Below are 16,416 nucleotides of genomic sequence, written 5' to 3' on the forward strand. Positions count from 1 at the left end.
CAATATGATTAAAATAGATCAAGAAAATATATTAAAATAATTTCATTTATTATTACATTGTTCATTGAACAGAGAAAGCAAGCACAAATTAATATGCTATTTTTATAAATGACATTTCTTCAGAATATTTTTTCAGAGGTATATAGAAATAGTATCAAAGCACCATTGCCTCTGGCTTGTATTTACTTATGACAACTTCAGAGTACAGTGATTCTTAATGAACACAAATAATAATACTCATGCAATGAAATAAATTGAAAGATAGCAGGCCTAAAGCAGTTATCTGAAATTTAAATGCATTTTCTTAGAATACTAGAAAAACAAAACTTAGAAAAGGCTGCAATAATTTAATTTGTCTATTGTTGATGAAAGGCAAATTACTGGATTTTCCTTTATATTTTTTTGCATTTCTTGAATATTTACTTTTGCAATATAAGAATATATTTAAATATATCAAAACACATTTAAAAAATGTGTGTCTATATTACTACACTTTTAAAATTAAGTCTTTCATAGTTGAAATAATCTGCATGTCTATTGGGCTTTCACTGCCTGAAGTCTTACTGAAAATTAGAACACTCATTGACTAACTCCATGAAATACTTGAATTTTATTGTTTTTTCTCTGCCTTTGTGGATAGTATCTGCTATATATAAATCCATGTTATACTATTATTATGAGCAGAGTTTTCCTAAAAATGGTTCTTTATCTGTAAATTATGGAGTTCCCAGGCAGGTCAGTGGGTAAATAATCTGCCTGCAATGCAGGAGATACAGGAGATGCAAGTTTGATCCCTGGGTTGGGAAGATCTCCTGAAGGAGGGCATGGTAACCCATTTCAGTATCCTTGCCTGGAGAATCTCATTGACAGAGAAGCCTGATGAACTACAGTCCACAGAGTTGCAGAGAGTCAGACATGACTGAAGTTACTGAGCAGGCACAAAACTGTAAAATATAGATAACAATTATTCAGGGAATTATTATAATGGTAATAAATGTAAATCATTTTAGACTTTATTTATTTTTCATTATGTAAAATGAAGAGTTAGCTCTCTGACAAACCTTTTAATTATGCCCACATCTTTCCAAAGTTGTTAAACCATACATTTTGTCTTATCAATAATCAATATATGCCTCACTATTATAATGTAGGCATTATCCATATTTGAACCTCAGCAGAGATAAGAGACTTTATTTTACATTTTATTTTCCTGGAGCTGGCAACATACTTTTTACATTCTTACTTAGTACCATTACTTCAGTTAGCCACTCTTGATTTTTCTGACCAAAATGTAAACAGCAGATATTTGGTCAATTTCATATATAAGAGGATATACTTCTAGAGCTTTTGGCCCTCTTCTGCAATCAGGATTAATTGCTCTCTAGGTCTTCAGCACAGAACTTTTGCTGTGCTTTCCCTTCAACATCACACTGTGAATCTCCTAGTTCTTTACTAAGTGAATCTCTTGCTTTCCAGATCTCAGGACTTTTCTCTGCTTCTTCTTTTTTATTATGGCTCTTGAAACTGTGTCTGTGCCAAATATTAATAGAAACAAGTTTGTTTGCTTCAATTAAACCTTACAGTGATTTGATATTTAACTAGGTATATATAGATGCATAGTACAGATAATTTCCTCTGAGTTAGAAAGATTATCAATATTTGGGAAGTGAAATGCTATTCTATTATTAAGCCTTTGTTTAGATTGTTTTCGAGTGTCAATTTTTTCTTCCCTGGAAGATTTTATGTTATTTTTGAATGTTGAATTTTGAATTTTCAATTAATGAGTTTTAATGTAGATCTTTTATCATGCATTTTATTGGGCATATTCTGAGACTTAATGAGTGTTGAAAAATATATTGATTTAATTAGTTTAAGAAGAAAAAAAATGCAGCAATATATATGGGAAGCAATTGGCAAGCAACTATCTACAAAATGTTTCTGGGCTCAGTTAAGATAAAAATCAATATGTTTCAAGACATACATAACAAACTATTCTTTGGAGGTTTAAACTTTTCTAGCATACAGAACAAGATAGATGGTTACCCAATTCCTTTCTAAAAGTTAACATCATATTGATGTTTAAAAGCATGTTTCAAAGATAAAAGGAACTCAAGCTTATATATAGAAGCAAAAGAACTAAAACAGCAATGTGAGTGATTCATCTCCAACATTTCATAAAAATTATATAACAGGCAGGGTAATTGGTAGGGATGCAAGGAAGATAGTATATTAGTAAGCATATATTTAATCATTAGTAGAGAAAAGCACAAGCTGGAATCAAGGTTGCTGGGAGAAACATCAATAACCTCAGATATGCAGATAATACCACCCTTATGGTAGAAAGCAAAGAACTCAAGAGCCTCTTCATGAAAGTGAAAGATGAGAGTGAAAATATGGCTTAAAACTCAATATACAGTAAATCAAGATCATGGCATCTGGTCCCATCACTACATGGCAAATAGATAGGGAAACAATGGAAACAGTGGCAGACTTAATTTTTGGGGGGACGTCAAAAATCACTGCAGATGGTGACTGCAGCAATGAAATTAAAAGATGCTTGCTCCTTGGAAAAAATCTATGACCAACCTAGACAGTGTATTAAAAAGCAGACACATTTCTTTGCCAACAAAGGTCCGTCTAGTCAGAGCTATGGTTTTTCCAGTAGTGATGTATGGACGTGAGAGTTGGAGTATAAAGAAAGCTGACCACTGAAGAACTGATGCTTTGAACTGTGGTGTTGGAGAAAACTCTTGAGAGCCCCTTGGACTTCAAGGAAACCCAGCCATTCAATCCTAAAGGAAATCAGTCCCGAATATTTATTGAAAGGACTAATGCTGAAGCTAAAACTCCAATACTTTGGCCACCTGATGCGAAGAACTAATTTGAAAAGAGCCTGATGCTGGGAAAGATTGAAGGGGATAATAGAGGATGAGATGGTTGGATGGCATCACCGACTTGATAGAAATGAGTTTGAGTAACCTCTGGGAGTTGATGATGGACAGAGAAGCCTGGTGTGCTGCAGTCCACGGGGTTGTAAAGAGTCTGACATGATTGAGCGACTGAACTGAGAGAAAAGGAATGAAAGTGAAATATGAATCTTTCAATAAATATTGAATAGATCAATTGATAAAGTCCGCCTTTAAGATGAAAACTCATAAGTAAACCACCTTGGCAACTACACCTTCTTGAAAAGAAGTCAGTTCAGTTCAGTTCAGTTCAGTTGCTCAGTAGTGTCTGACTCTTTGTGACCCCATGAATTGCAGCATGCCAGGGCTCCCTGTCCATCACCAACTCCCGGAGCTCAACCAGACTAATGTCCATCGAGTCAGTGATGCCATCCAGCCATCTCATCCTCTGTTGTCCCCTTTTCCTCCTGCCCCCAATCCCTCCCAGCATCAGAGTCTTTTCCAATGAGTCAACTCTTCACATGAGGTGGCCAAAGTACTGGAGTTTCAGCTTTAGCATCATTCCTTCCAAAGAACACCCAGGGCTGATCTCCTTTAGAATGGACTGGCTGTATCTCCTTGCAGTCCAAGGGACTCTCAAGAGTCTCTTCCAACACCACAGTTCAAAAGCATCAATTCTTCAGATGACCTCTAATTTCCCCTTGTTTGTTCTCTTTTTTAAAATATATATATAAAACACATATCCATTTGTTATCTACAAATACCATCACATTTAGATTTGAGGCCTTGGAGAAATTTGCAATAAAATCATGGGTTGTATGGCCTTTCTAAACATTACCTCAAAGTTAGAAACTTTTAATTAAATGAGTCATGGTATTGTCTACTGTGGTAGACCCTGACTGTCAGGAGCTGCGTTAGGCATTACTGACAAGATGGAGGCACGGCCCCAGCCCCCTCTCCTCATTCTGCAGGCATGGTCCAGGGATGAAGGAGTTAAGATTTGTGATCCTGACTTGTTCTTTCCTTTCTTCGGTTGAGTTGGCTGGAAGGAATGCTAAGGTGCTTATTGTTCTTGAGAGAAGTATGAGAAAGCAAAAGCCTTCTGAAGTTGTGCCCAGAAAATAATCTATAAATTAACCATTGACATTTGTTCAAGGATTTTTGCAAAGTATGTCCCAGGATGAGCACGTAGGCCACAGCTTCAGGCCATGGGAAGGATTGTTATCTGAGACCTGTTTGTGAGGGAAATGTTTATGGCAAAAGAGGTTTGTTGAGTTTACGGTTTAGGAATAATTAAGAATAGTTAGAAGCCTTTTTAGGAGATAGTGAGCTTAGGATACTAGGGGCAAGCAGGATTTAAAAAGATAAGAAATAAACTGAAGAATGTGGTGTGCAGCCCAGACATAAGCATGAGTTACAATGTAATCACAAGTAAACACGATTCTGAAAGAATCTCTGAAGCAGGAACTCTGTTTGAAGGACAACAAGGAGATAATAAATCTGGGTGAGGGGGAGCTGAAAATGTAAAACCTCTGACCTAATGCTTTTGAAAAAGTATAAAAGAAGACCTGATGCTTGAAATGAACATGTAGTCCCATACCTCGAGTCAGAGGCTACATCATTTCCCATTGACACCGCTCATTCTTTCAGGCTGATCCCCTGGCTGCTGAAGCTGGACTCCGGCACCTGACAGTTGCTTACTCAAAGCTCCTTCTCCCACTACTTCAAATCTCATTTTACGTGATTCTTTGGATACCAGGCTCTGCTACTGAAATCTGAAAAGTAGTCTTACATAAACCTTCGGGAAAACTTTTAAATAACAATAAAGCCTAATAGAGTTGAAATTGGGCTTGAAATTGAAACATAACTTTTGCAACCATGTGAAAAAAAATAGCACATGAAAACCTGCAAGACCTTTTAGAACTAACACCAAATAAAATGTCATTTTCATCATTGGGGACTGGAAAACAAAAATAGGAAGTCAAGAGATACCTGAAGGAACAGGCAAGATTGGCCTTGGAGTACAAAATTAATCAGGGCAAAGGCTAACAGAGTTTTGCAAGAGAACACATTTGTCGTAACAAACAACCTCTTAAACAACACAAGAGATGACTTTAAACATGAACATCATAAGATGGTCAATACTGAAATATGAATGATTATATTCTTTACACCCAAAGATGGAGAAACTCTATATAGTTAATAAAAACAAGACATGGAGCTGACTGTGGCTCAGATCATGAACTCCTTATTGCAAAATTCAGACTTAAATTGAAGAAAGTAGAGAAAATGACTAGACCATTCAGGTATGACCTAAATAAAATCCCTTACAGTTATACAGTGGAAGTGATGAATAGAATTAGGGAATGAGATCTGGTAGAGAGAGTGCCTGAAAAGCTATGGAAAAAGGTTTGTAACATTGTACAGGAGGCAGTGATAAAAATCATCCCCAAGAAAAGGAAATGCAAAGAGGCAAAATGATTGTCTGAAGAGGCCTTACAAATAGCTGAGAAAAGAAGAGAAGCAAGAGGCAAAGGAAAAAAGCAAAGATATACCCATCTGAATGCAGAGTTCCAAAGAATAGCAAGGAGAGATAAGAAAGCCTTCCTAAGTGAACAATGCAAAGAAATGAAGGAAAGCAATAGAATGGGAAAGACTAGATATTTCATCAAGAAAATTAGGGATACCAAGGGAATATTTCATTCAAGGATGGGCACAGTAAAGGACAGAAATGGTAAGGACCTACCAGAAGAAAAAGATATGAAGAAGAGGTGGCAATAATACACAGAATAACTATACAAAAATGATCTTAATCACCCAGATAACCACGAGGGTGTGATCAGTCACCTGGAGCCAGACATCCTGGAGTGTAAAGTCAAGTGGGCCTTTGGAAGTAACACCATGAGCAAAAATAGTGGAGGTGATGGAATACTAGCTGAGCCATTTCAAATCCTAACAGATGATGTTGTGAAAGTGCTGCACTCAGTATGCCAGCAAATTTGGAAAACTCAGCAGTGGCCACAGAGTGCAAAAAGTCAGTTTTCAAGAATATTCAAACTACCACAAAATTGCACTCATTTCACATGCTAGAAAGGTAATGCCCCAAATCCTTCAAGCTTTGTTTCAATAGTATGTGAACTGAGAACATCCAGATGTACAAGCTGGATTTAGAAAATGCAGAGAAACCAGAGATCAAAATGCCAACGTCCAGATCATAGAAAGAGCAAGAAAATTCCAGAAAAATATCTTTCTTCTGCTTTATTGACTGAGCCAAAGCCTTTGACTGTGTGAATCACAACATATTGTGGAAATTCTTCAAGAGATAGGAATGCCAGAACACCTTTCCTGCTTCCTGAGAAACCTGCATGCAGGTCAAGAAGCAATAGTTAGAACTGGTCATGAAACAATGGAATGATTCAAAATTGGGAAAGAAGTACATAAAGGCTGCATATTGTCACCCTGCTTATTTAACTTATATGCAGAGTATATCTTGCAAAATGCCTGGCTTGATGAAGCTGAAGCTGGAAATAAGATTGGTGGAGAAATATCAATAACCTAAGATATGCAGATGACACCACCCTTATGGCAGAAAGTGAAGAGGAACTAAAGAAACTCCTGATGAAGGTGAAGAGAAGAGTGAAAAACCTAGTTTAAACTCAACATTCAAAAAAACTAACATTATGGCATCTGGTCCTGTCACTTTGTGACCAACAGATGGGGAAGCAAGGCAAATAGTGACAGACTTTATTTTCTTAGGCTCCAAAATTACTGCAGATGGTGACTGCAGCCATGAAACTAAAATATGCTTGCTCCTTGGAAGAAAAGCTATGATAAAACTAGACAGTGTATTAAAAAGCAGAGACATTACTTTGCTGACAAAGGTCCATATTGTCAAGGCTATGATTTTTTCCAGTAGTCATGTATGGATGTGAGAGTTGGACCATAAAGAAGGCTGAGCACTGAAGAATTGATGCTTTTGAACTGTGTTGTTGGAGAAGTCTCTTAAGAATTCTTTGGACAGCAAGGGAATCACACCAGTCAATTCCAAATGAAATCAATGCTTAATATTCATTGGAGGGACTGATGATGAGGCTGAAGCTGCAATACTCTGGCCACCTGATACAAAGAGCTGAATCTTTGGAAAAGACCTTGATGCTGGGAAAGATTGAAGGCAGAAGGAGAAGGAGATGACAGAGGATAACATGGTTGTACAGCATCACTGACTCATTGGACATGAGCTTGAGCAAACTCTGGGATATGGTGAAGGATAGAGAGCCTGTATGTAGCCCATGGGGTCACAAAGAATCGGACATGACTGAGAGACTGAACAACAACAATTTAGTAGATTGTCAGTTCCATGACTTCAAGCACCCTTCGAGATTTGAGAATGCTCAAGTACTTTACATAAAACAGGGTAGTATTTTTTCTATAACTTCCAAACATCTTCTCATCCATCCTTAATCATTTCTAGATTAGATATGTAAGATAACACAAATGTTATAGAAAAATGTTGCTAGCACATGGCAAAGTAAAGTTTTGCCTTTCAGAGTTTTATGGATTTTTTTTTCTGTTATTATTGGTCAACAGTTAGATAAGTCCAGTAATGTGAAATGGATTATCAACTCTAGTGTAACAACGAAGGAAAAACCTTGTCAAAATGCTGATGCCACCACCACTAAATCATTTACTTTTGATTTTATTTTCTTGGGCTCCAAAATCACTGCAGATGGTGACTGCAGCCATGAAATTAAAAGACATTTGCTCCTTGGAAGAAAGTCAGGGCAACCAAACTATGGTTTTTCCAGTAGTCATGTATGGATGTGAAAGTTTGACTATAAAGAAGGCAGAGCACTGAGGAATTAATGCTTTCAAATTGTGGTGCTGGAGAAGTCTCTTGAGAATCCCTTGGACAGCAAGGAGATCAAATCAATTAATCTTAAAGGAAGTCAACCTTGAATATTCATTGGCATGACTGATGCTGAAACTGAAGCTCCAATACTTTAACCATCTGATCTGAAGAGTTGACTTATTGAAAAAGGCCATGATGCTGGCTAAGAGTGAAGGCGAAAGAAGGGGGCAGCAGACCATGAAGTGGTTAAATAATATCCCTGACTCAACAGACATGAGTTTGAGTAAACTCCAGAAGATAGTGAAGGACAGCGAAAACTTGCATTCTGAAGTCCATGGGATCACAAAAAGTCAGACAGGACTTAGTAAATGAACAATTATCAATAATTCTGCAATGTACACATCATTCTCTGTGCTCTTGGATATATACCTAAAGTGAAATTTCTGGATTATAGGGTAGACATATGTTTAAATTTTTTAAGAAACCATGAACAATTTTCTAAAATACTTGTATAAGTTTATACTTTCACCAAGTATGTATGAAAGTCAGTCCTTTCCAATATTTGGAATTTTTCATTTAAAAAACACTTTATTGAGTGTATTTTTTTGCCACATTATGAATTAAACATTTTTACTTCTCTGATTACTAGTGTCTTGTTGAGAATTTTTCATATTCTTCCTTACCACTTTCATATTCTTCTTTATCACATTTTTCAAGGGATGATCTCCTAAACAGCATGAGGTCTCGGGGCACTAATTCTTGCACAGTCAATAATCTGTGATTCCCTAAAAAATTGGCTACAATGGCCTGCTGTTGACCAAAACCCTCATCAATTACATTTATAGTTAATTAACATATTTTGTATGTTATATGTACCGCATACAACATATTCTTACAATAAAGTTTGCTATAAACAATGAAATGCTATTAAGAAAATCACACAATAAAGAAATATATTAGTAGAAATTTTCTGGAGAATTATTTAAACATATTAAAATATTAAATTTATTATTTAACAGATATTAAAAACATAGAATGCTATTATTAGTAAATTTTCTAAATAGAATCTTATCAATTCTAAAAATATTAAAGTTCAGGAAACTATTTGATTATGGATGCTTATTGAAGCATTATTCCTAATATGTATAACCTGGCATGAACTGAAATTAAAAGTAAATTGCTTAACTTTTTTTCAAGAATTGATATTATGGAATGATGTCACATCATTAAAAATGATAGTGTAGAAAATTCTTAATGCAGAAACAGAGTTACAATATTTGTGTATGGAAAAATATGAAGCAAAATAATAAGTATACATGATCTAATTTTTATAAACACACATATAACAATTAGACTAGCTATCAAAATATGAATCTTCTTAATGTTTACTTGTTTTTTTTCTACTACACGTGTTTCTGGAATTTAGAAATGATTTCAAATTAAAGGGTATTTTTGTTGTTGTGCAAGAAGAAACTATATTAACCTATATATATAATATTCTTCAGTCCTCTGTCAAAAGTTTATTTTTTGCCTATCATTTCTAACTGAATAAAGCTTTAAAAGTCACTAGAGTATATATTAAATATAGTTTCCTCACATATTCCACTTACATCCACTGAGTGAAGAACATACATTTCAAGTACCATAGGTGATGTTCAGTTTTCTAAACTAGCTGTATTTTATTTCCTTCCTATTTCTAAAATTATATCTAAAAAGCAATTATATTCACATGCTAAGTCGCTTCAGCCGTGTCCGACTCTGTGCGACCCCATAGACAGCAGCCCATCAGGCTCCTCCGTCCCTGGGATTCTCCAGGCAAGAACACTGGAGTGGGTTGCCATTTCCTTCTCCAGTACATGAAAGAGAAAAGTGAAAGTGAAGTCGCTCAGTCATGTCTGCCTCTTAGCGACCCCATGGTCTGCAGCCTACCAGGCTCCTCCATCCGTGGGATTTTCCAGGCAAGAGTACTGGAGTGGGGTGCCATTGCCTTCTCCGTGTATTCACATAGATTCAGATAAACATACTTCATTTAAGAGACTGTTCATTCCATCATCAGGCATAATTGTTTCTATTGCCTTTCATGTTATGGAAGAGCCATGTGATTGATATCAGTTATTCATAAGAATCCCAAACAGTTTTTTCAGGCCTAACTGAGTTTTAAATTTATAATTTAACAGTAGCCAACATGGTTATGTACTTTTCTATTGAACTACTAAATAACTTGGAATTAAAAGGGAGCAAACAAATGTTGATCTAAGGTTCGGCTTTGTTAAGAGATTCCACTAGTTTAAAGAACAGAACAGAATGGGTGATGTCAACAAGAGTTTTTCTAATGTTGACGAATAGAGAACAGTAAAGAGAAAGTGGAAAGGATAAAAGTTTTATATGAAGATGTTAGAAGGGTCAAAAATATGGAAGGATCAGTGTTGTCAAGCAGGAGGAGGAGGAAAACGTATGGAGGTATGGTCAGAGAAAGAAATTTTTGTTTTAATATTTTAAATGTGAAGCCCTATGGGTGATGATGACAATCAACTTACATATATGTACAGAAGTAATTGAAATATATTGAGTGTGAACAAGTGGAAGGGAAAAGACTTTAAGAATATGGGTAATGGTGCTCTGGTTGTTCAGATTATTTCAGGTATTTCAGTTGTTCAGATTATTTAAGTACGGGAGACCAAGCAGAAAAAAAAGGAAGAGATCATAAGAAAATAGAAGCCAGAAAATATGTTGTGGAAACAGTTAAATTGCATGATCTAAAAGGACAGATATATCATCATGTATAAGGATCAATGAGATGGGAGAAGAATGCTTTCCCCATCTCACATCATCTCAGATTCTAAAATATGAAAGACTAGGGAAAATAAAACATAGTCCTTTAAGAAAGCTGCAGAAAATATGATAATTGTCATTTCAATCTGAATTTAAGCAAGACCAAAATATGGAATTATTCAGGAAAAATATAATAATGTATGGGAATTTTCTTTGTTTTAATTTGTGCAATAGGATTCTTAAAAGTGAGTTTGGAATCACTTGCATTCCTATTACCTATGAAATATCAGAAAGAGAAATTAAGGAAGCAATGCCATTTACCATTGCAGCAAAAATACCTATCCAGGCATTGGAGAAAGAAATGGCAACCCACTCCAGTGTTCTTGCCTGGAGAATCCCAGGGACAGGGGAGCCTGGTGGGCTGCCATCTATGGGGTTGCACAGAGTGGGACATGAATGAAGCAACTTAGCAGCAGCAGGGAGAGAAAAGAGTTATATACAAGAAAACTGTTATATACAGGCAGTGATGAAAGAAATCAATGATGACATAAACATATGGAGAGATATTCCATGTTCCTGGGTTGGAAGAATCAATATTGTGAAAATGACTATGCTATCAAATGTAATCTACAGATTCAATGCAATCCCTATGAAATTACCAATGGCATTTTTCACAGAACTAGTACAAATAATCTCACAATTCATATAGAAACACAAAAGACCCCAAATAGCCAAAGCAATCTTGAGAAAGAAGAATGAAGTTGGAGAAATCAACCTTCCTGACTTCAGACTATACTACAATGCTATAATCATCAAGACTGTATGGTACTGGCACAAAAACAGAAAGGCAGACCAATGGAACAAGACAGAAAGCCAAGAGATAAAGCTTCACAACTATGAATACCTTATTTTTGACAAAGGAGGCAAAAATAGACAATGGGACAAAGCACTTCAATAAGTGCTCATTATTAGAGAAATGTAAATCAAAATCAAAACTACAATGAGATACCACCTCACACTGATCAGAATGGCCATTACCAAAAATTCTGCAAACAATAAATTCTGGAGAGGATGTGGAGAAAAAGGAACACTCTTGCACTGTTGGTGGGAATGTAAATTGATATAGCTACTATGGAGAACAGTATGGAGAGTTCTTAAAAACCTAGAAATTAAACCACCATATTACCCAGCAATCCCACTACCAGGAATATACCCTGAGGAAACAAAAATTGAAAAACACACATGTACCCTAATGTTCATTGCCGCTCTGTTTACAATAGCTATGACATGGAAGCAACCTAGATGTCTGACAGATGAATGGATAAAGAAGCTATGGTACATATATACAATGGAATATAACTCAGCCAAAAAGGAACATATTTTAGTCAGTCCTAATGAGGTGGGTGAACTTAGAGCCTATTGTGGACAGAGTGAAGTAAGTCATAAAGAGAAAAACAAATATCATATACTAATACATATATATGAAATCTAGGGAGATGGTACTGATGAACCTATCTTCAGAGCAGCAAAGAAGACACAGACATTGAGAATAGACTTATGGACATGGCTGGGGGATGGGAGAAAGGAGAGGGTAGGATGTATACAGAATAACATGGAAACATACTTTACCATATGTAAAATAGATAGCCAATGAGTATTTGCTGTAGAACTCAGGGAACTCAAACTGGGGCTTGGTAACAACCTAGAGGGGTGGAGGAGGGGGTTGTTCAAGTAGGAGGGGACATGGGTAAACCTGTGGCTGATTTATGTTGATGTTTAGCAGAAACCAACACAATACTGTAGAGCAATTATCTTTCAATTAAAATAAATAAATAAAAGAACTTGGAAGGAAAGAATATCAGTAAATGTTTGCCATAAGCTGCAGGAGGCAGATAGCAGATAAAAGTGACTTAGGAAATAACAGGTTGCTGTTTAATATAAAAAGAAACTCAGAGCTGAAGTCCCAGGATAATTCATTACTTTTGCCACATTACCATTTTTGGAGGCTTTTTCTATCTCGCTGCTCCACTATCCATAGTGAGTGCTGTAAACCTCTTGGTCACTGTTTCACATTGATAAATTCAGCCTCATATTACAGGCTACTAACAGAAAAAGTTGGCTTAAAGCTCAACATTCAGAAAACTAGGATCATGGCATCCAGTTCCATCAGTTCAGTTCAGTTCAGTCGCTCAGTTGTGTCCGACTCTTCGCGACCCCATGAATAGCAGCATGCCAGGCCTCCCTGTCCATCACCAACTCCCAAAGTTCACTCAGACTCACGTCCATCGAGTCAGTGGTGCCATCCAGCCATCTCATCCTCTGTCGTCCTCTTCTCCTCCTGCCCCCAATCCCTCCCAGCATCAGAGTCTTTTCCAATGAGTCAACTCTTCACATGAGGTGGCCAAAGTACTGGAGTTTCAGCTTTAGCATCATTCCTTCCAAAGAAATCCCAGAGCTGATCTCCTTCAGAATGGACTGGTTGGATCTCCTTGCAGTCCAAGGGCCTCTCAAGAGTCTTCTCCAACACCACAGTTCAAAAGCATCAATTCTTCGGCTCTCAGCCTTCTTCACAGCCCAACTCTCACATCCATACATGCCCACCAGAAAAACCGTAGCCTTGACTAGACGAACCTTTGTTGGCAAAGTAATGTCTCTGCTTTGGAATATGCTATCTAGGTTGGTCATAACTTTCCTTCCAAGGAGTAAGCGTCTTTTAATTTCATGGCTGCAGTCACCATCTGCAGTGATTTTGGAGCCCCCAAAAGTAAAGTCTGACACTGTTTCCACTGTTTCCCCATCTATTTCCCATGAAGTGGTGGGACCGGATGCCATGATCTTCATTTTCTGAATGTTGAGCTTTAAGCCAACTTTTTCACTCTCCACTTTCACTTTCATCAAGAGGCTTTTGATTTCCTCTTCACTTTCTGCCATAAGGGTGGTGTCATCTGCATATCTGAGGTTATTGATATTTCCTGGCAATCTTGATTCCAGCTTGTGCTTCTTCCAGTCCAGCGTTTCTCATGATGTACTCTGCATATAAGTTAAATAAACAGGTTGACAATATACAGCCTTGACGAACCCCATAAGCAGAGTGACAATATACAGCCTTGATGTACTCCTTTTCCTATTTGGAACCAGTCTGTTATTCCATGTCCAGTTCTAACTGTTGCTTCCTGACCTGCATACAGATTTCTCAAGAGGCAGGTCAGGTGGTCTGGTATTCCCATCTCTTTCAGAATTTTCCAGTTTATTGTGATCCACACAGTCAAAGACTTTGGCATAATCAATAAAGCAGAAATAGATGTTTTTCTGGAACTCTCTTGCTTTTTCCGTGATCCAGCGGATGTTGGCAATTTGATCTCTGGTTCCTCTGCCTTTTCTAAAACCAGCTTGAACATCTGGAAGTTCACGGTTCACGTATTGCTGAAGCCTGGGTTGGAGAATTTTGAGCATTACTTTCCTAGCATGTGAGATGAATGCAATTGTGCGGTAGTTTGAGCATTCTTTGGCATTGCCTTTCTTTGGGGTTGGAATGAAAACTGACATTTTCCAGTCCTGTGGTCACTGCTGAGTTTTCCAAATGTGCTGGCATACTGAGTTCAGCACTTTCACAGCATCATCTTTTAGGATTTGAAATGGCTCAACTGGAATTCCATCACTTCCACTAGCTTTGTTAGTAGTGATGCTTTCTAAGGCCTACTTGACTTCACATTCCATGATGTCTGGCTCTAGGTCAGTGATCACACCATAGTGATTATCTGGGTCATGAAGATCTTTTTTGTACAGTTCTTCTGTGTATTCTTGCCACCTCTTCTTAATATCTTCTGCTTCTGTTAGGTCCATACCATTTATGTCCTTTATTGATCCCATCTTTGCATGAAATGTCCCCTTGGTGTTTCTAATTTTCTTGAAGAGATCCCTAGTCTTTCCCATTCTGTTGTTTTCCTCTATTTCTTTGCACTAATCACTGAGGAAGGTTTTCTTATCTCTTCTTGCTGTTCTTTGGAACTCTGCATTCAGATGCTTATATCTTTCCTTTTCTCCTTTGCTTTTCACTTCTCTTCTTTTCACAGCTATTTGTAAAGCCTCCCCAGACAGCCATTTTACTCTTTTTGCATTTCTTTTCCATGGGGATGGTCTTGATCCCTGTCTCCTGTACAATGTCACGAACCTCCATCCATAGTTCATCAGACACTCTATCTATCAGACTAGGCCCTTAAATCTATTTCTCACTTCCACTGTATAATCATAAGGGATTTTATTTAGGTCATACCTGAATGGTCTGGTGGTTTTCCCTACTTTCTTCAATTTAAGTCTGAATTTGGTAATAAGGAGTTCATGATCTGAGCCACAGTCAGCTCCTGGTCTTGTTTTTGTTGACTGTATAGAGCTTCTCCATCTTTGGCTGCAAAGAATATAATCAATCTGATTTCGGTGTTGACCATTGTGGTGATGTCCATGTGTAGAGTCTTCTCTTGTGTTGTTGGAAGAGGGTGTTTGCTATGACCAGTGCATATTCTTGGCAAAACTCTATTAGTCTTTGCCCTGCTTCATTCCATACTCCAAGGCCAAATTTGCCTGTTACTCCAGGTTTTTCTTGACTTCCTACTTTTGCATTCCAGTCCCCTATAATGAAAAGGACATCTTTTTTGGGTGTTAGTTCTAAAAGGTGTTGTAGGTCTTCATAGAACCATTCAACTTCAGCTTCTTCAGCATTACTGGTTGGGGCATAAACTTTGATTATTGTGAGATTGAATGGTTTTCCTTGGAAACGAACAGAGATCATTCTGTCATTTTTGAGATTGCATCCAAGTACTGCATTTGGACTCTTTTGTTGACCATGATGGCCACACCATTTCTTCTGAGGCATTCCTGCCCGCAGTAGTAGATATAATGGTCATCTGAGTTAAATTCACCCATTCCAGTCCATTTCAGTTTGCTGATTCCTAGAATGTCGACATTCACTCTTGCCATCTCTTGTTTGACCACTTCCAATTTGCCTTGATTCATGGACCTGACATTCCAGGTTCCTATGCAATATTGCTCTTTACAGCATCGGACCTTGCTTCTATCACCAGTCGCATCCACAGATGGGTATTGTTTTTGCTTTGGCTCCATCCCTTCATTCTTTCTGGAGTTATTTCTCCACTGATCTCCAGTAGCATATTAGGCCCTACTGACCTGGGGAGTTCATCTTTCAGTATCCTATCATTTTGCCTTTTCATACTGTTCATGGGGTTCTCAAGGCAAGAATACTGAAGTGGTTTGCCATTCCCTTCTCCAGGGGAGCACATTCTGTCAGATCTCTCCACCATGACCCACCCATCTTGGGTTGCCCCACGAGTATGCCTTAGTTTCATTGAGTTAGACAAGGCTGTGGTCCTAGTGTGATTAGATTGACTAGTTTTCTGGGAGTATCGTTTCAGTGTGTCTGCCCTCTGATGCCCTCTTGCAACACCTACCATCTTACTTGGGTTTCTCTTACCTTGGGCATGGGGTATCTCTTCACGGCTGCTTCAGCAAAGCACAGCTGCTGCTCCTTACCTTGGATGAGGGGTATCTCCTCATGGCCGCCCTTCCTGACCTTCAACGTGGGATAGCTCCTCTAGGCCCTCCTGCGCCCACACAGCCACTGCTCCTTGGACGTGGGGTTGGTCCTCCCGGCCGCAGCTCCTGGCCTCGGGCATTGGGGGTCGTGGGGTAGCTCCTCCCGGCCGCCACCCCTGACCTCGTTCGCGGGGTATCTCCTCTCAGCCGCCGCCCCTGACCTCGGACTTGGGTAGCTCTTCTTCATGGCAAATAGATGGGAAAACAGTGGAAACAGTGGCTGACTTTATTTTTCTGGGCTCCAAACCACTGAAGATGGTGATTGCAGCCAAGAAATCAAAA

At 38.0% G+C, this 16,416-nt stretch overlaps 1 pseudogene; it reads right to left on the reverse strand.

Annotated features, from left to right (window-relative positions):
• Nucleotides 1–14,808: 14,808 nt before the first annotated feature.
• Nucleotides 14,809–15,615, reverse strand: LOC129624581 (craniofacial development protein 2-like; annotated as a pseudogene).
• Nucleotides 15,616–16,416: the final 801 nt, after the last annotated feature.

Source organism: Bubalus kerabau, chromosome 12 (genome assembly GCF_029407905.1).
Source record: "Bubalus kerabau isolate K-KA32 ecotype Philippines breed swamp buffalo chromosome 12, PCC_UOA_SB_1v2, whole genome shotgun sequence".
NCBI lineage: Eukaryota > Metazoa > Chordata > Mammalia > Artiodactyla > Bovidae > Bubalus > Bubalus kerabau.